Source organism: Callorhinus ursinus, unplaced genomic scaffold, assembly GCF_003265705.2.
Source record: "Callorhinus ursinus isolate GAN/ISIS: 27379988/994484 unplaced genomic scaffold, GSC_fseal_2.0 scaffold4, whole genome shotgun sequence".
In the NCBI taxonomy this organism is placed as follows: Eukaryota; Metazoa; Chordata; class Mammalia; order Carnivora; family Otariidae; genus Callorhinus; species Callorhinus ursinus.
Window position 1 is genome coordinate 26,394,723 of NW_027397066.1, and position 20,381 is coordinate 26,415,103.

Sequence of the window (20,381 nt, forward strand, 5' to 3'; positions counted from 1 at the left end):
ATCTTTGAAAAACTGGATGGTCAATTTAGTATTTCAAAAGATTTTAAATTTAAATCTTAAAACTGAGTTCTTTCAGCCTTATTTATAGCCCATCCTCCATGCTTCCTAAGTATTGCTTCATTATAAACTAAGTAAAAGTTTTGGTCACAGTGTATATAACTAAAATGGATTTTATATTCTGTTATTTCAGAGTTAGTTGCAGTTTCTACTTCCTTATTTCCTTTTTTGAAAAATAGATTAATTCTATAAAAAGTTCCAGCTTTATTGAGAAATAATTGACATATTATAATTTTTTTAAAGATTTTATTTATTTATTTGAGAGAGAGAGAATGAGAGATAGAGAGCACAAGAGGGAAGAGGGTCAGAGGGAGAAGCAGACTCCCTGCTGAGCAGGGAGCCCGATGTGGGACTCGATCCCGGGACTCCACATCATGACCTGAGCTGAAGGTAGTCGCCCAACCAACTGAGCCAACCAGGCACCTGACATATTATAACTTGTAAATTTAAGAAATAATTTCCTATAACATTGTAAATGTTTTAACATTGTGTAAATTTTGTACAATATGATAAATTGCTATACATCTGTATTGCAAAATAGCTAACATAAGAATGTTAATACATCTACCATCTCATATAGTTGCCATTATTATTTGTACATGTGTGGTAAGGAATTTTAAGACCCACTTTCTTAGCAATTTTCTTATATATAGTACCATAGAGGTAAACTTCAGAGATATTGTGGGTTTGGTTCCAGACCACCTCAATAAAGTGATTATCTCAATAAACTAAGTCAAATTATTTTTTTTTGGTTTTCCAGTGCATATAAAAATTATGTTTATACTAGAGTGTTCAAAAGCATTACATCTTAAAAAATGTACATACCTTCACTAAAAAAGTACTTTATTATTAAAAAATGATAACCATTATCTGAGTTTTCAGTAAGTCATAATTACTGATTACAGATCACCATAACAAATACAATAATAATGAAAAAAGTTTGAAATTTTGCAAGAATTACTAACATGTGACACAGAGACAGAAAATGAGCAAATGCTGTTAGAAAAATTGTGGCAGCAGACCTATTTGATGCAAGATTGCCACAAACGTTCAATTTGTAAAAATGTGATATGTGCAAAGTGCAATAAAGTGAAGCACAATAAAATGAGGTATGCATGTATTATTAACTGTGATCATCATGCTGTACATCAGATATCTAGAATTTATTCATATTAGTTGCAAGTTTGTACCCTTTGACCATCTTACTCCACCTATCCTCACACCCTGTCAATCATTAATCTACTCTCAGTTTCTATTAGTTTGTCTTTTTTCAGCTTCCATATATAAGTGAAATCATTTAATAATATATCTTTCTTTGTATGATTTATTTCACTTAGCATAATGCCCTCAAGGTCCATACATGTTGTTGCAACTGGCAGGATTTTTTAATTTTTCATGGTTGAGTAGTATTCTATATTATATATATACCATACTTATTTTATTCATTCATCCATTGATGGACTCTGAAGTTATTTCCATGTCTTGGCTAGAGTTACTAATTTTATAATGAACATAGGAGTGCAGATATGTCTTCGAGATAGTGACTTCATTTTCTCCAGGTATATACCTAGAAGTAGGATTACTGAATCGTATGATAATTTTACTTTTAATAATTTGAATAGTCTCCATACTGTTTTCCATACAAATTTATATTCCTACCACAGTGCATGAGTTCCCCATTTCCCCAATATTTACCAAAATTTGTTATTTTCAATTTTTTTGATAGTACCTAACAGGCAGTGAGTAATATCTTGCTGTTTTTTTTTAAAGGTAAAAAAAAAAAAAATTACCTTGACCTGATTGTTTATGTTGAGCACCTTTTCCTGTACCTGTTGGTCATTTATATATTTCTTTGGGAAAAAAAATGTCTATTCAGGTCCTTGTGCTTTTTTTAAAATTAGATATTTTGTGTGTGTGACTGAATTGTAAGAGTTCTTTATATATGTTGGTTAACCTCTTTTCAGATGTAAGATTTGTAAATATTTTCTCCCATTCTGTGGATTGTGTTTTCATTATCTTCTTTTTTTTTTTTTTTGCTATGCAGAAACTTTAGTTTGATGTAATCCCATTTATTTATTTTTGTGGTTTTTTTTTGTGTTTTTTTTTTTTTTTTTGCTTTTGCTTTTGGTCTTATATCCACAAAATTATTGGCAAGACCAATGTCAAGGAGATTTTTCCCTACGTTTTCTTTTAGGAATTTTAAAGTTTCATGTGTTACATTTAAGTCTTTAATCTATTTCAAGTTAAGTTTTATGGCGGATGTAATATAGAGGTTCAGTTTCATACTGTCATATGTGACTATTCAGGTTTTATTTTTAATGATTTTATTTATTAAAGAGAGAGAGAGAGACAGCAAGAGAGGGAACACAAGCAGGGGGAGTGGGAGAGGGAGAAGCAGGCTTCCTGCAGGGCAGGGAAGGCAATGCAGGGCTTGATCCCAGGACCCTGGGATTGTGACCTGAGCCAAAGACAGATGCTTATGACTGAGCCACCCAGGTGCACCTGTGACTAGTTTTAAAAATCATTTATTGAACAGATTATCTTTTCCCCATAACATATGCTGGCAAATAATTAGGTCAAATATTAGGTGACTGTATGAAAGGATTTAATTCTGGGCTATCAATTCTGTTCCACTTGTTTATTGGTCTGTTTTGATGCCAGTACTTTATTGTTTTGAGTATGAGGACTTTGTAGTATAGTTTCAAAACAGGAAGTGTAATGCCTCTACTTCATTCTTTCTCAAAACTGCTTTGTTTATTTAGGGTCTTTTATGGCACCATATGAATTTTAGGATTTTTTGTTTATCTCTGTAAAAAATAGCATAGGAAATTTTATAGGGTTTGAATTTACAGATGGCATTGTGTAGTAGGGACATTTTAACAATGTTAATTTTTACCACTCATAAATATGGAGTATCTTTCATTTGTGTCTCCTTCAATTTCTTTATCAATGTCATAGTTTATAGTGTACAAATCTTTCATCTCCTTAGTTAAATTTATTCCTAAGTATTTTATGATTTTTGATGCTATTGTGAATTAGATTGTTTTCTTTTTCAGATAGTTCATTGTTAGAGTGTTAAAATACTCATGTCTTGTGCTTACTTGGGCAGCACATATACTAAAATTGGAATGATATAGAGAAGATTAGAATGGTCACTGCACAAGGATGACATGCAAAATTGTGAAGCATTCCATATAGGAAAAAGCTCATGTCTTTTGTATATTGATTTTGTATTTTGCAACTTTACTAAATTTGCTTATTCTAAATTTTTTTTTGAAGAGTCTTTAGGATTTTTTACATGTAAAATCATGTCATCTATAAACAGGAAATTTTACTCCTTTTTTTATTTGGAAGACTTTTATTTCTTTTGCTTGCCTGGTTTCTCTGGGTAGGAGATCCAGTACTATGCCAAATGAGAGTGGTAAAAGTCGACACACTTGTCTTGTTTCTGATCTTTGAGGGGAAACCTTTCAAACTTTTTCCATTGAGTATGTTGTTAACTATGAGCTTGCAATATATGGGTTTTATTATGTTGACGTGCATTCCTTCTGTACACAGTTTGTTGAGTGTTTTTATCATGAAGATGTTGAATTTTGTCAAATGCCTTTTCTGCATATATTGAGATGATCATATGATTTTTATCAGTCATTTTATTAATATGATGTATCACATTTACTGATTAACATATTTTCAACCAACTTTAAATCCTAGGAATGAATCCCACTTGATCATTGTTTATGATATTTTAATGTGCTGATGAATTCAGCTTTGCAGTATTTTGTTGAGAATTTTTGCATTTTTATATATTAGGGATATTATCCAATACTTCTTTTTATTGCTGTTTTGTTTTTTCTTGTAGTGCCCTTTTCTGGTTTTGGTATCAAGATATTGCTGGCCTTGTAAAATGAGCTTGGGAGTATTCCATCCTCTTCAACTTTTTGGGAAGAGTTTAAAAAGGATTGGTATTATTTCTTCTTTAAATGTTTGGTAGAATTCACTGTAGAAACCATCTGATTCTGGACTTTTATTTGTTGGAAGGTTTTTATTACTGATTTAATCTCCTTACTCATTATGGGTCTTTTTTTAATATTTCATATTTTATATATAAAGATTTCATATTTCTTTATAATTCAGTCTTGATAGGTTGTATATACCTAGGGATTTGTCCATTTCCTCTAGGCTTTTTGATTTTTGGCATATATCTGCTAATAAAAGTCTCTTCTGATCCTTTGTATTTCTGTGGTTTCTGTTATAATGTCTCCTCTTTCATTTCTGATTTTGAGTCCTCTCTCTTTTTCTGAGTTAGTCTAGCTAAAGTCTTGCCAATTTTATTTACCATTTAAAAAAACAACTGCTAGGATTTTTTTTAATTCTGTATTTCATTTATTCCTGCTCTAATTTTTATTTTTTCTTTCCTTTTGCTAATTTTGGGTTTACTTTGTTCTTTTTCTAGTTTTTTTGAGGTGTAATATTAGGTTGTTTATTTGAAATCTTTCTTTTTGATATATACATTTATGGGTATAAACTTTCCTTTTATAACTGCTTTGCTGTTTCCCATAAGATTTGGTATAATTTTTTATTTTTATTTGTCTCAAGATATATTTTTTCCCCATTTTGTCTTTTTTTTCTTTGTTGTTTAAAAATGTGTATGTCTGTGTTTTTGTGAATTTTCCAGATTTCCTTCTGTTATTGATTTCTAGTTTATTATAATTTTGCCTGGAAAAGATACTTGATATACTTTCTATATTCTTGATTTTTTTGAGACTCTTGTTTTGTGGTCTAAAATGTGATCTATCCTAAAAAATGTTCCATGTGTGCTTGAGAAGAATATTTATTGTGATCCTGTTGAATGGAATGTCCTGTATATATCTGTTAGGTTCATTTGACATAGTGGTTTTTTTTTTTTTTTTTTTTTTTTAAGATTTACTTATGAGAGACAGCATGAGAGAGTGGGAAGAGCAGGGACAGAGGGACAATCAGAGTCCTTGCTGAGCAGGGAGCCCTGTGTGGGCCTCGATCCCAGGACCCTGCAATCAAGACCTGAACTGAAGGCAGAGGATTAATTGACTGAGCCACCCAGGCACCTGGTATAGTGTTTATTTATTTTTTTTTAATTTTTTAAATTATTTTTAAATATTTTAATAATTTATTTGAGAGAGAAAGAGATAGTGAGAGAGAGCACACGAGCAGGAAGGAGGGGGAGAAGCAGATTCCCCCCTGAGCAGGGAGTCCTACACGGGGCTCAATCCCAGGACCCTGGGATTATGACCTGAGCCAAAGGCAGGTGCTTAACCGACTGAGACACCCAGGTGTCCCTGGCTTGGTGTTTAAATTCACTATTTCCTTATTGATTTTCTGTCTGGGTGATCGATCCATATATAAGAGTGGGGTATTACTGTTACTGTATTGTTGTTTATTTTTCCTTTTTGTTTTGTTAGTATTTGTTTTATATTTACATGCTTCAATGTTAAGTACATAAATATAATTATTATACTGATGAATTGGTGACACTTTTCTTTTTATATAATGACCTTCTTTGTCTCGTGATGATTTTTAGCTAAAAAACCTATTTTGTCTGATATAGTTATTGCTACCCTTGTTTTCTTTTGTTATCATTAGCTTGGAATATCTTTTCCCATCACTTTACTCTCTGTCATGTGTGTTCTCAAAGCTAAAGTGATTCTTTTGTATGTAACATATTGTTGGATCTTGTTTTTCTTTTTGTTTCTTTTTGTTTGTTTTTTAATTTGTTCTAGCCTTTCTATGTCCTGCAACTGGGTGATTCCATTCATTTACATTTAAAGGAATTATTGATAGGTAAGGACTTAACTATTGCCTTTCATTCTTTTTTATATTTCAAGATTTTATTTAAATTTTAGTTAGTGTAGTATAATATTAGTGTCAGGAGTAGAGTTTAGTAATTCATCACTTACATATAACATCCAGTGCTAATCACAGTGCCCTCCTAATACCCATCACGCATTTAGCCCACCCCCCTGCCCACCTCCCCTCCAGCAACACTCAGTTTGTTACCTGTAGTTAAGAGTCTTTTATGATTTGCCTCCCTCTTTTTTTTTCTTTCCCCCATTTTATCTGTTTTGATTCTCTATTAAATGTTTTCTGTTTTGTAGATACTTTGTTCCTTATTTCCTGTCTTGTTCTCTTCATTTGTAATTTGATGACTTTTTGTGGCAGTATACTTTAACTCCTTTATCAAAATCTTTTGTGTATCTACTACATATTTTTCTTTTGCATTTACCATGAAGCTTACATAAAATATGTTAGTTATAACATTCTATTTTAAATTGATAACAACTTAAGATCGATAATGTATGGAAAATTTATACTTCTAGTAAAATAGGTTATTGATTTTTTTTTACATTTTAGATCTTTTTGATATGGCACATTCAATAATAATTATTGTAGTTATTTTTAGTAGGCTTGTTTTTTAACTTTTAAACTAGAGTTGTAAATGATTTATGTACCTCCATTACACTATTAGAGAATCTGGTTTTGACTATGCATTTACCTTTAACAATCAAAAAGGAACCATCCATTTTGCCATCTTGATGACATCACTGCCCCAAATATTTATTAAATTTTATTTTAGTTAATATATGACTATATTTTATTTCTAATAATAAACATGTCAATTTTACTGTTTTTAATATTATGATTTTCTCTTTAGCATCATTATCATTTATTTCCTTTTCAATTTTGTAAATGTTTACATTTCTGGTGTTAAGTACAAATATGAATTTTAAACTCTAGATCATATGCTCCATGGTGGCAGAAATTTGTCTTATTCATCACACACACACACACACACACACACACACACACACACACACACACAAAACTGGTACTAAGTGGATCTTTGTTGATTGGTGTTCTGACACTAGCAGAGCTGATGGAAGCAGAGTTAAAGCAGAAAACATAATGACTATCAAAAGGGTGAACCTGAACATAAAAAGATACTTTTAGCTTAGGTACTTTGATATACATTCTGGATAGAATTCCAATTTTCATGGATTTTTGGAAAGCAAACAGCTCCCCTCCTAAATAATAAATTTATTAATTGCATTCCTTATGAGTCCTGACAGCAGTCAGCTTTGTGTGTTTCTGATTCCATTCCAAGTGGTTGAATGTCTGTGTGATTTATGTAATAGGCAGGAATGTCATGAAGAAACACTTGTAGGATAAAATTTCTTTTTTTTTAAAGATTTTATTTATTTATTTGAGAGAGAGAATGAGAAAGAGAGAGCACGAGAGGGAAGAGGGTCAGAGAGAGAGGCAGACTCCCTGCTGAGCAGGGAGCCCGATGTGGGACTCGATTCCGGGACTCCAGGATCATGACCTGAGCCGAAGGCAGTCGCTTAACCAACTGAGCCACCCAGGCGCCCTATAGGATAAAATTTCTTAAAGACGGGAACACAGATGGCTGCCTATGGACTGTGTGGTGGGTGTTAATGAAAATGCATTGAGCATTGAGGGAAGGGAAGCAAACAACCATAGGAAAGGTGCTCTGAGTTTTTTTGTTTTTGTTTTTGTTTTTGTCTTGTGTTAAAGATAGATAACATTTCTGCCCCATGGAAATTTTCAAATTTATTTTGCTCTAACAACCACAAATACTTAGGACATTATGAACACAATATGGGCATTAAAGGATAAAAACAAACAAAAAGTTGAGTAAATGCTAAGTGTTCATCATTATTTCAGCCATGTTTTTCTATGCTTAACTCTCATAAAAATTACACAGGCAGTTTCTGAATATTATACCAGACTGTTAAACCAATGCAAAGGGTTTTATGCAATTTTCCATAATACCATCTAGATTTTCTACATTGGCTGTCACTCCTGAAAATTCTCAGTTTATAAATATTCATGCACTGAAACACCATATATTTAATATAATAATATTCATTGGATATTTACTTAGTTTACTACTCTATTTTGACCCTATCTGTTCAATTTCTTCTGTTTTTCCCCCTCATTTTCTACAAATGTCAATTCATCACATGTTGGGTAAAGTGAAACAAAGAGGAAGCTGTTAGTAGAAAGTATTAATAGGTGATTTGATGTTACTTTGTGAGATATTATTAAGTAATAGGCAAGATATTTCCATATCATCATTCTAACACCTTTAAGTAATACAGCATAGTTGTTAAGCTTTAATTAAACCTTCATAAAGTCTTTATATGTATTTTTTTCTAATTCACAAGTCATCCCTTCATGTCCCATTCAAAGCCCACTCACTTTATATAATAATTATTTTATCTGTCCAGTACAATCTTCGTTTAACTTATTGCTCTGAGAATACAAAAAGATAGGAAAAGAATATTTTATAATATGATATTTTGTCCTTTATACTCTACAGAATCTGTGTAGGCATTCTTTGATCAGAGATCTATGCAGGAGGTCCAAATTGAAGAAAACAAACAAAAAAATATTTATCAGCCCTTTCTTGTAGTTTCATTTGGAGGAACCACAAAAGCAAAGCCATTAAAATGCTTTTTTTTTAATTTTTAAAATTAATTTTAATTTTTTTATTGGATTATACTCCCTTAAACTCATCTGGCACCATGAATAGAAAACCAAAGCAATCTATATGACAGTAATTCAAGATGTTGCCTTTTAAAAACTTCACTGGAAGTAGTCTCATCTATAGAGTAGATGAGACTTGGACTCAAAAGTGTCATCATAGACTTTGCTGTCAAGGGAATCATCTCAAATAGATCTATTTCTATGTGGTATGTGGCTTGTCAGGTCCATCCAGCTCATGCAACTGGTTTTCTGTGTCCATAGCTTATATTCCATAAGGTCTGTAGTATAGGCATCCAGCTAATCTGCCTCTGGGCAGATTTTTAACTACCTATGTAGCCCCAAAAATCTTAGGGTCTAGAAATACAGCAATTCCCACAGCTCCTGCTGCCATATTATAATACATCTATTTCTTTGTTCATATCTAATAACCATGTGGCTATTGCTGATGAGTCAGTGCATTCTTTTTCAGACAATTCATGTGGCAGATCCTTAGCCACAGCAGCCAGTGAGCTGTTTTACCATTGATAAGATGTTATGCAACAGCTTTCCAAAATTATTGTTTTCAGCTACTTTAGCACTTTTATCTATTAATCACAGTCTCTTCTTCTTTTATCTACCTTATGCTGTGTTGATTACACCAGTTTCGTTATGTGAGGGGCAAAGTGTCAGAAGAAGATAGGAATGACTCTCAGAACCTATAACCACCTATTCAAGTATTTTGTGGATGTTTCCTTTTTTATTGCATTTAGTATGCTTCTAGGTATGCAACCTCCACTTGATCAGAGTTTCCTTGGCAAATTCTATAGTTAAAACTGTATTATCAAACTTTTTTTTAAAGCAAAGAAAAAAAAAGATGGAAGTGTTTTATATGCAGTGTAATTCAAAACACTAGGGTTTACTACTCTACTGTGCAGTGAATTTTGATCAAGAAAACAATGATTTGGTAGTTAGAACCAATTAATATCTCTAAATACTGGATGTGGTCTCTTCAATATTCAAAAAAGGTGACCAAATATTGAGGTTTTTACTCATTTTCTGGTGAGCCCAAGGCAAGTAATACATTATTCACTGGAAGAAATGATTTCATGGTGGTTGCAAGCCAGGAAATAGCCTGAATTCACTTTTGGCATTGCACCTTGCACTTTGAAACAACTATATTCTCTTTTATATTAAATGTTATAAATAGTTTTATACTGTTTTTATAGAAAGGAAACCAGTTAATTTCCATATCAATCCCAATACACTAGTTTTTTGCAACAAACTACCTTTCTCTAATGGGTTGAACTGTAGTGGCATTGCAAAACCAATAGATAGAATCATTATTTTCAAATCTTAATAAGTTTCTGCCACTCTAAATGAGCCATCTGCTTTATGAACCTGCCAAATGAGGACCTTTTAGAAAAAAAATTAGTTAATTATTAATTCAATTTTCTCTTTTCTAAAACCACTTCTGGTGTTCACCAAAATAGCCTGTTTTGCCTTCAGATGTACTTTATACTGATGGATCCTTAAGTGGTTGATCCTAGCTCTGTCATCATCTAGAATTCTAGAAAATAAAATTATTTTATAATATAATTACCATATAATAGTATTACATTTTCCATTTTCTTAATCATCTTATGCTCATTCATTAAAAAATGTGTTTCAAGAGTGAATTTTGTATACATATATACGTTATAATTCTGCAAACAGGTTAAAGTTTCTTTTGATAATTTAAGAAAGCAATTGAGATACACATTGGAATGTTGAAGTAGATACAGTTTCTAAGAACCAGGCTAGGAATCAATATCATACAATTTGTCCTGAATATCATAAAGTCTAATAAAATTGATAAATTCAGTTCATGGAGATAACTCACTTTAAAAAAAAATAGGCCATTTAAACTTTTCATAATTTAAATTACAATTGGGGGTGAAATAATATCTATAACTACTTCAATTAACAAAAAGATGTGAATTCAGGGCTAATCAAGTCACCACAGCTTTATCTTTAAAATTTTCATAATTTAGTGAGGTAATTTTAGTAGTGTGCCAATTTTACAGATAAGGAGCTGAAGCTCAAAGATTGTTTTTCTAATATTTGCAAATACTTTATTATCTATAGCACTTTATTTTCCAAATTATGTGGTAAAACTTTCAAATATGTAATCACATTTTATAGAACCACTTTTACCTGGATTCCTAGAGTAGGATAATGAAAGAATTCAAAAACAAGATTTTTTCTCACACTCAAGGACACAGGCAGTGGGAGCTACTCAAAAGACTCCACAAGAGCAAGACAGCAAGGACCAGAGGTTTTACTATGCACTGAATCACCATGTGACTTGAGCCTACTAATAATGAGTTATTATTAATGTGATTAAATTGTGGAGCACCTGGGTGGCTCAGTTGGTTAAGCATCTGACTCTTGATTTCAGCTCAGGTCATGGACTCAGGTCATGCTCTTAGGTCATGCTTTCTCAGGGTCATGAGATCAAGCTTGTGTTAGGCTCTGCACCCAATGGGGAGTCTCTTTGAGATTCTTTCCCTCCCCATCTCCCTCTGCCTATCCGCCTGCTTGCACACACACACACTCGCTCCATCTTTTTAAAAAATGTGATTGAACTGTGAGCAGAGTCTCACCCATCTGTTGTCCTCTTAATACCTGCAGATTTGTGTAGTATTTTCATAAACACTAGAATCAAAATATTATGGAAAGAGAAATTTAGTAAAAAGAGTTCTCTTTATCCCCCAGATTTTAAGCAAAAGCTGACATGTGGATTATTTCAACATGTAAGTTACATTGAGGTCAACAATTTCCATATTCTTTGTTCACTACTGTACCCTCAGTATTAGGCTTTTAACAGGAAGTTATAAAACACTTGTTAGTTGAACAAGTAATTTTACACTTAATCAAAATATTATGTTTTTTTTTAATTCCTACTTACATGGCCAACACCACCAGATACTCTGTGAAGTTAGCATAAAGCATAATATTTAGACCTCAACATCATAGAAATTAAGTTTTCAGGATCATTTTGGAAAAATAATTCTAAAAAGAAAAGTGGAAGAATGTTTATAACCTATGTGATACTTACTGACAATGCTGTGGAAATTCAATAATCAGACTGATTGTTTTAAAGGCAAGTGAAATCATGCTGCTCTGCAAAACCTTGGTATCTCTGTTTCATTCAGTATAAGAACCAAAGTCCTTTAGTGATATCAAGTGCCTATAGGATTTGAATTCCTTATTAAATTTTCAATCTCATCCACTCTCTCCCCCACTCCCCAAACTCCCATTCAAACTAACTGGCCTATTTTCTATTCCTTGAATGTGAGAGATGTTTTTGAGTCTCAGAGCCTTTGCATCCACCCCTCTCCCTTTCTAGAACACTGTTCTAGATATCCACATGGCTAACTGCTTCACTTCATCCAAACATTTGCCCAAATATTGAGTTCTCAATGAGACATATCCCAATTACTCAGTATTAAATTTCTTATCACTCTCCCGTAGACCAACTCTCACATGGTCATGTTCTTTCTTTTTCTGGTTTCTTTCTCTGTTCTTCTAATAATAAAATAACCATTTTCAAAAGTACTAAGAAATTTAATTACTAAGTAATTAAATTGCTTATTCTTTGTCTCTTCCACCAGAATGTAAGCTCCCCAAATTTAGGGATCTTTCTTTTATTCATGTTCTAAGTATTCTAGTATCTAGTATCTAAGTATTCTAAGTATCTAAAACAGAGTCTGACTTTAGATAGTACTTAAAAATATAAAATATTATATAAAATAAAAAATATAAAATTATTTTTAATTTGGTTATTATTTGGCAAAAAATTATGGCAAATGACAACAAATATTTGAAAGTACACTGCTTCTGAAGTTTGAAAATGTATGTTAAATACTCAAAATATTCAGAATATGTAATTCAGCTATAAGTACTTGCTTATTAGTGACCTTATATTTCTTTGGGAATATTTTACTATGTACATTACTAGCTGCCCAATAACTACTCACAAAATACATGTCAGATTCACTGAATAAATATGAGTGTTATGTTTCTAACAACTCCAGTAAAACAAGCATATTCTAAAATGTCTAATCAGATTGAACCAGTCTTTCCTCATACTCCCATCAAGTATACTGATAGTGCATCAAAGCACTGGGTAATAGATGGTTTAAGTTTCTTAGATCTTAGCAGTATTGCTAATTATGCTTACTCAAATCTTCGCACATTTTCAAATAATATTACAACTCAGTGATCTTGACCTAAGGCATCAGAACCAACTCACAAAATTCTAGTTGGAATTTTATTGTTTATGAGAGTTTTTCTGGGGACATCCTACTTTAAAAACATATTTGCTTATCATAAACCACAGAGGGTGAGAAAAGAATCTTCAATGACAGAGATAGCTGTGGGGTTTCCTGGTTCATCTTGATAGAGGGATAGTCTTTGACTTCTGAATACTGTGACTGAAGAAATCCTCAAAAAGGCACACACAATCGTGGTGCCTGGGTGGCTCAGTCAGTTAAGCGATGCACTCTTAGTTTCGTCTCAGGTCATGATCTCAGGTTCATAAGATCAAGCCCTATGTCTGGTTTCACGCTCGGTGGGGAATCTTCTTGTAGATTCTCCCTTCCTCTTCCTTTGCCCCTCCCCCCACTCATGCTTGCTCTCTCTCTCAAATCAATCTTTAAAAAAAAAAAGGCACACACATTAACAGTGGACACATAGACTATGAATTTAGACTTAGGGTTTATATGAGGTCAAAAGTAGTATGAAAACTGAACAAGTAAATAAAATTAAGAGCACCATTCATATTAAGCAAGTAATTATAGACTTATATGCATTATTTACCAGGTACTATTCTCAGTAGCGGGCATACAGCAGTAACAAAATAGACAAAATCCCTGATCTAATGGGATATTTGTTCTAAGAATTTTCTATTCCTAAAAATTTTGACTTATACTTAATAATGAGTCCTTGAAAGTAGGAAACTAAAGGAATTCTAGGTGCAAATGTTATGGCCAAAGGCAGCATGATATGGGAATTTCAAATCTTCAGTTGTAGCAACCAATCTACACAGGAAAAGACAGAATGTTTGTTCTGTGTTTTTGTAATCTATACCATGAAGGATAATTTCCCCACCTGCTGCAATTACATATAAAATTGTTATAAACACAAATACATTCATATTATGATATATTATATTTACATATATTTTCAAACTGGTGCCACACACACCATAGGCAATTTTATTTAAATAGAATGAACTTTCGTTTCTGTCAATTTTATTTATATGAAGATTAAAAAACTTGATTTTTCTATTTGGACAAAATAATAGACATTTGTCTTCTTTTTTTTTTTTTTAAAGATTTTATTTATTTATTTGAGAGAAAGAATGAGAGAGAGAGAGAGCACATGGGAGAGGGGAGGGTCAGAGGGAGAAGCAGACTCCCTGCCGAGCAGGGAGCCCGATGCGGGACTCAATCCGGGGACTCCAGGATCATGACCTGAGCCGAAGGCAGTCGCTCAACCGACTGAGCCACCCAGGCGCCCTAGACATTTGTCTTCTTAAAAGATTACTTAGAAAGCACAAAGACTTTTTAATTTTTTTATTTAAAAAAGACATTTTTTGAAGTAAAATTTCCAGTAGTTGAATACTATCTTTATCAGAAATAATCATTATCATCACCAACATTAGATCACATTAGGCATTTACTATTCCTTCACTCCTCCTCCTGCTGCTACTAATGATGTGTCAGGTGACAATAATTAACAAGGATGAAGCACTAACTGTGCTGAGAACTCAGAATATCCCAGTTAATGAGCACCAGTCACATAAATCAGTGTGATCACAGAATAGATCAGAATTTTAAAAATTCCAATTGCGTAGAGGTGGAAACTGAGTGCTAGAGGGATTAGGCTAGCTGTAGTCACTAAGTAAGTAGTCAGGTATGTAACGTGGACTTGTACCCTATCTTTCTGATTCCAGAACCCATGATTTTCAGTGGTCCACTAGACTGCTACACTTTGTGCCTCACACCATGCTAAGCCTTTATAAAATGCTATTTATTAAAAACCTCGCAACAACCCTATCAGGGAGTAAGTACAATTTTCCTTTTCAAATAGGGAAATTAAGATGAACTGAGGTTAAATATATTCTTTGAGGACCACGGCATTTGGTCTGGCTCCAAAGTCTATGCTATGAGCCATCAAACTACAGCTTTTCTCATAGAATAATGTTAGTTGTCCAAATCTCTTACATTTTTTTTTGTAGTTCAAAGATGATGGTGGAATGGAAAAATCATTTTCTGAAAAGTAACTTTTTTCACTAGCCAACAGCCAAAAAAATATAAATCTTAAGACTAAAAAATATATTTATTTTGTTTTTCTAGATAGAGAAAAACTGACATACATGTTTGAGTATTATGTTTATTATACAATATTTTCCTTTTTATTTCAGAGAGTTGTTGCATAACTAGTAAAATTGATCATGCTAATAGATTTCTATAAAACTATCAAGATTTTATACTGCTTGTTATATGTAGTTTATCTCCTAGAAAGAAAGCTTAACTTTTTTCCTTCGTCCCTTCCAAATGATAACTAAATCTGGTCTTGGAAACAAAAGAATCATATATTACAGGCTTGTTACAAATTACTGCACCAAATCCAAAGACACCTATTAATAAAAAATTTAAACATTTTTCAGTGTTTTTATACATTTGAACAAATAGTACAATATATTTAAGTGGAGACTATCCTAGAAATATTATCACATTATTTTTCCTTAAAAAGATATTTCTTGGGTGCCTGGGTGGCTCAGATGGTTAAGCGTCTGCCTTCGGCTCAGGTCATGATCCCAGAGTCCTGGGATCAAGTCCCACATCGGGCTCCCTGCTCCTTGGGAGCCTGCTTCTCCCTCTACCTCTCTCTCTCTCTCTCTCTCTCTCTGTCTCTAATGAATAAATAAATAAAATCTTTAAAAAAAAAAAAAAACTAATCCTCAAAAAAAAAAGATATTTCTTTTGGTAAATTGCTTCTTATTTTACCACATTCCATTTTTTTTTAAATTTAATTGATGAAGATCTTTCCTGGGGTGCCCATGTGGCTCAGTTAGGTGTCTTCCTTCGACTCAGGTCATGATCCCAGAGTGCTGGGATCGAGCCCTGCATCAGTCTCCCTGCTCGGCAAGGATTTTGCTTCTCTGTCTCCCTCTACTGTTCCCTCTGCTTGTGCTTTCTTGCTCTCTCTGTCAAATAAATAAATAACATCTTTAAAATGTTATACGCAAACAATGAATCATGGAACACTACATCAAAAACTAATGATGTAATGTATGGTGATTAACATAATATAATAAAATTTAAAAAATTAAAAAAAAACATTTGCCAACAAAACAAAACAAAACAAAACAAAACAAAAAATCTTTCCTGTGGTAAGACAGTAAAGAAAGGAGTGTGGCTACTTTGATCAGATCACTGTCAAATCATGTATTAGAAATGGAACAAATATATGAATATTTTAAATTGTATGAGCCATTTAGTCTTCAAAAATTAAGGAAAAGTTTAGGAACAGAAAATTGTCTCTAATTTTTTCCTTACCCCCTTTATACTTGTATGTATATTAAGTCTTCCAGGATTTAGGATATGAACATGATACAGTTCATATCAGATTCTTCTCAAATCTCATCTTATTCTTTTCTGAACATCATATGTAAAATAGAATTCTTCATTGTCGTCTTTCCTCCTTACCATGCAACATTCTTTTTCTTTTTTTAATTATTTATTTATTTATTTATTTATTTATTTTGTATTTATTTGACAGAGAGAGACAGCGAGAGAGGGAACACAAGCAGGGGCAATGGGAGAGGGAGAAGCAGGCTTCCCACCTAGCAGGGAGCCCGATGTGGGACTCCATCCCAGGATCCTGGGATCATGACCTGAGCCGAAGGCAGAAGCTTAATGACTGAGCCACCCAGGTGCCCAACATTCTTTTTCAAGGCACATATAACCACATGAAATATTGTTTTATCTATTTTTCAGTAATCTGTACTTTTCTCTCTCCCCACTCTGGCCCCATATATGTACCCCATGAGAATGGAAATTTTGTTTTGTTCAAGACTATATACTTGAGGGGCACCTGGATGGCTCAGTCAGTTAAGTGGCCGATTCTTGATTTCAGCTTTGGTCATGATCTCAGGCTTGTGAGATAGAGCCCTGAGTTGGGCTCTGCACTGTGTGTGGAGCCTGCTTAAGATTCTTTCTCTCCCTCTGACCCTCCTCTTGCTCAAGAACATTATCCCTCTCTAAAAAAAAAAAAAAAAAGGGTATATACTTGTCAAATAGAATTTTGTGAGACATGTAGAAGATAAATATCTGCTGAATAAAACAATTGTGTGAATAATTATACCAAATAATGTGGGATTAGTATTAACTAAATTATTAACTAAAATATTAACAAAATATTGCTCATTTTTCTACAAGAATCCTGAAGTATCTTTTTATAGTGATATTGTAATATAGTGAATGCACATTACAGGAAAAAATAGTAGTAGATATACCAGTATTGTTTAGAATTTTGTTGTAACAAATTTAAATAAATATTAAGTGAGAATGTATGCAAATATCTGATACTATATGAAAACTTTTTTTTTGCACTTGAGTCATGTATAAAATGCAGGTTTAAGAAATTTCATTAGAAAGAAATTGCTTTCATGAATGAAAAATTTATTTCAAATATATAGATGTTTTTATTTTATAATATGTATATATTATAAAGAGAATAATATTTTTCACAGCAATTTTCTACTGTACTGTAACAAATTTTAAGAGGTTGGAATTTCCTTCGTATACTGAACACTTATGTAAGCTTGCATCTGATCTCAGCCTATACTTTGAATTCTATATTGCACAGAAGTGTTCAAAAGTATTGGTTGAATAGTCAAACTTGAATTGAGTCCTTGCTTTGACATATGTTAGTTGGTCAGTTTGGGTAAATTATTTAAACTACCTAAATCATGGGCTCTCAATTTATAAGATTAAGCTGGTCTTTATTTATGGGATTGGAATATTATGTTTGCACGTACACATAAAAGTATGTGTGTGTATGTGCATGTGTGTATGTGAAATCATGACCTAATTAATGCATGCTTTATCTGTGTGTTATTATTTTCCTTAAATTTATTACATGGACATGGCCATTACATTTCTTAGTTTTTTGTTTTGTTTTGTTTTGCTTTTTTTGTCTCAAAGAAGTTAAGAACAGTTTGTATTCTTGACAAAAGATTCTTATTTTTCTACTTTTACTACAATACAGCTTAACCTGTTTCCAGCTCTTCATTCAAATAAGGAATCTTTTCTTCTATTTCAAAGACATTTGGGATAGATGTGTTAGTTGTGCATGATTCATGTTGGATCAAGGCAGAGTCTTAATCTACATAGTTTATTTTATTCTTTGTTGGACAATGATAACCATTTCCTGTTGGTAAAAGCACAACATTTTGCTTTTCTTCCTTAATGCAATTATCTTACATTCATTGGAGACAAGAAGCATAACTATTTGAAAGCTCCACTATTTTCTCTTGCTTTGTGCCTAAAGCACATAATGTAGTGCATACAATGAAAAGGAATTTCAGCAGTGACTATTACATATACTTAACTGCAGATCAGAGAATGAGTAAAAATGAGGAGAAATTACGTATCCATATAAACAATAAAAACATTAAATGACTAAATTCCTAAAAACAACTGATTAAACATCAAAAATTAAAATGACTATTACCATACCATGAACTGCTATTTAGATTGTGCACACCAAATTATGCAGTTATTATTGTGATGATTGGATACATATAAAATAGATATGATTAGCAGCCCTGTCACTCTTAAGTCATTATCCAAATATGCCTTGATTGTACTTTTTAAGAACCTTGAAAAAAAGGGGTTTTTACATCTGCTAAAAAATACGGTATTTTGTAACAACATCTATGCTGTATTGTTTTTGATTTAATTAGTGAAAAAAATATAAGCTAAAGAAAGAACTTAAGTATTTTCTTTTTATACAGCAATTGGATTTATTCTGTAGTGGTACTGGGTTTCATGATTGCTTTTAATTATGATATTTAATACTAGAAAGAAAGATGAGTCATGTAAATGCTAAATTATAATAAATATGTTTTATTTATGATCCAGATGGTATGAGAAATTATGACTTGTGCATCTATCACCTCTGTTGTACCCCTATGACAAAACTTTAGCAATGATAGACAAAATAACTCTTTAAAGTTAGTATTAAAACATTGTCCCACACAAAACCATTTCCTAGAACAAACTATACATAGCAGTAAGTGGTGTTGAGGGTATGGTTTTTGATAAAATTAGATATGACCTAAAGATCCACTACACCTGGACAACGAGACTAAACATGTCCTAAGTTAATTAAAACAATGAAGCCTGAATCACCACACAATAAAAGACATGTGGAATGGAGTTGGAGGACCCACTGCCTATAAAAGACTTTATACATACCCACACATTTATAAAATATTATATGTATCCAAAATATATATTTGTGTTTATAAATATAAGGTCCCTGTACTATATATAATATGGACACTATTATATATACATATTGCCGAGGCCTTAGGATATGGTTTAAATAGATCCGCATATGCTTCACAATCAGATCTTGTACTAGGCCTTTGGACTTCTTAGTGATTATGTTTGCCATATCCCAAACGTTTCTGAAGGACATTTTTCATGGCACATAGAAGCAAACATTCCTCAAATCTTCCATAAAGAATGATTGAAAATTTGTATGTGTGAGTGTGTGTCATACTGCTAAATACCTCCCACCAAGAACCTTCAAATTAAGTTACAAAACACATATACTAATTAGTTATCTTTTCTGCAATACAAAACTTTTGAAGTTTACATGGGATTATTCTGGTAGTCCTTACAATTTCAGCCATTGAAAAGTGGGAGGAAAATAAAACATGGTGGAACGGATATAGAAAGTTTTTATGGAAATAGTGTCAATTACTTCCACTCATAATCCATTGCCTCTATAGAATTTAGCAAAAATGGCATAAAGACAGAGAAAGGTGATCTATCTGCATAAAGAAAAGAATGTAAGAAAAAAAACAAAGAAAGAATGTAGACTTCAGAGAGTCTCTGTAGAAGTCTCTGCAATAACTAGCTAAAAAGTTAACATTAATAAAAGCTGCCTAGAAAATCAGTTATCAACACATTCATTGAATTCAGATGAAATGAAAATGATAGAGTGTCCTGAAAAATGACCCTAAAATGACAGGCATCTCAAATCCTATCTGGAAAATCAGATGTTCTGCACAAAAATATGCACATGAAAGGATTTTTAATCTTAAATGAGAAAAAAATGTAATACATTATATGTTAACCTAAACACCTAACCAATTTTCTAAAACTTGACTGGAACACAGTAAAATACTTTATGTAAATAATGAACTATAATGATAGGAAGTTATCTTTAAATTGTTGTTCTTGACTACCAGATAATGAATAGAATTGTACTTTGCACACTTCTCAAAATATCTATCCAATATTATGTTATTTGAGCAGTTGTTATTTAAATGGTAACTTGATACTGTTTTTGTACAGTGGTTTGATAAAATTGTCTACATAATGAGTGTTATTACTATTTCTTATGACATAAATTATCTTCTATGTAAAACTGATTATTAAGGTATTAAAGAAAAAATATTAGGTCTTTAAATTTAAAGATAAATAATCCTAGAATCACAGATTAGAATATTATGC

At 32.3% G+C, this 20,381-nt stretch overlaps 1 non-coding gene and 1 pseudogene across 1 annotated transcript; one reads left to right on the plus strand and one right to left on the minus strand.

The window, feature by feature from the left end:
* Positions 1–20,381, minus strand: part of LOC112835463 (fibroblast growth factor receptor 1 pseudogene) — a 67,619-nt pseudogene that overhangs the window by 23,883 nt on the left and 23,355 nt on the right.
* Positions 3,151–3,257, plus strand: LOC112836201 (U6 spliceosomal RNA). The gene has a single exon (XR_003211427.1). It is a non-coding gene; the product is annotated as a U6 spliceosomal RNA (small nuclear RNA).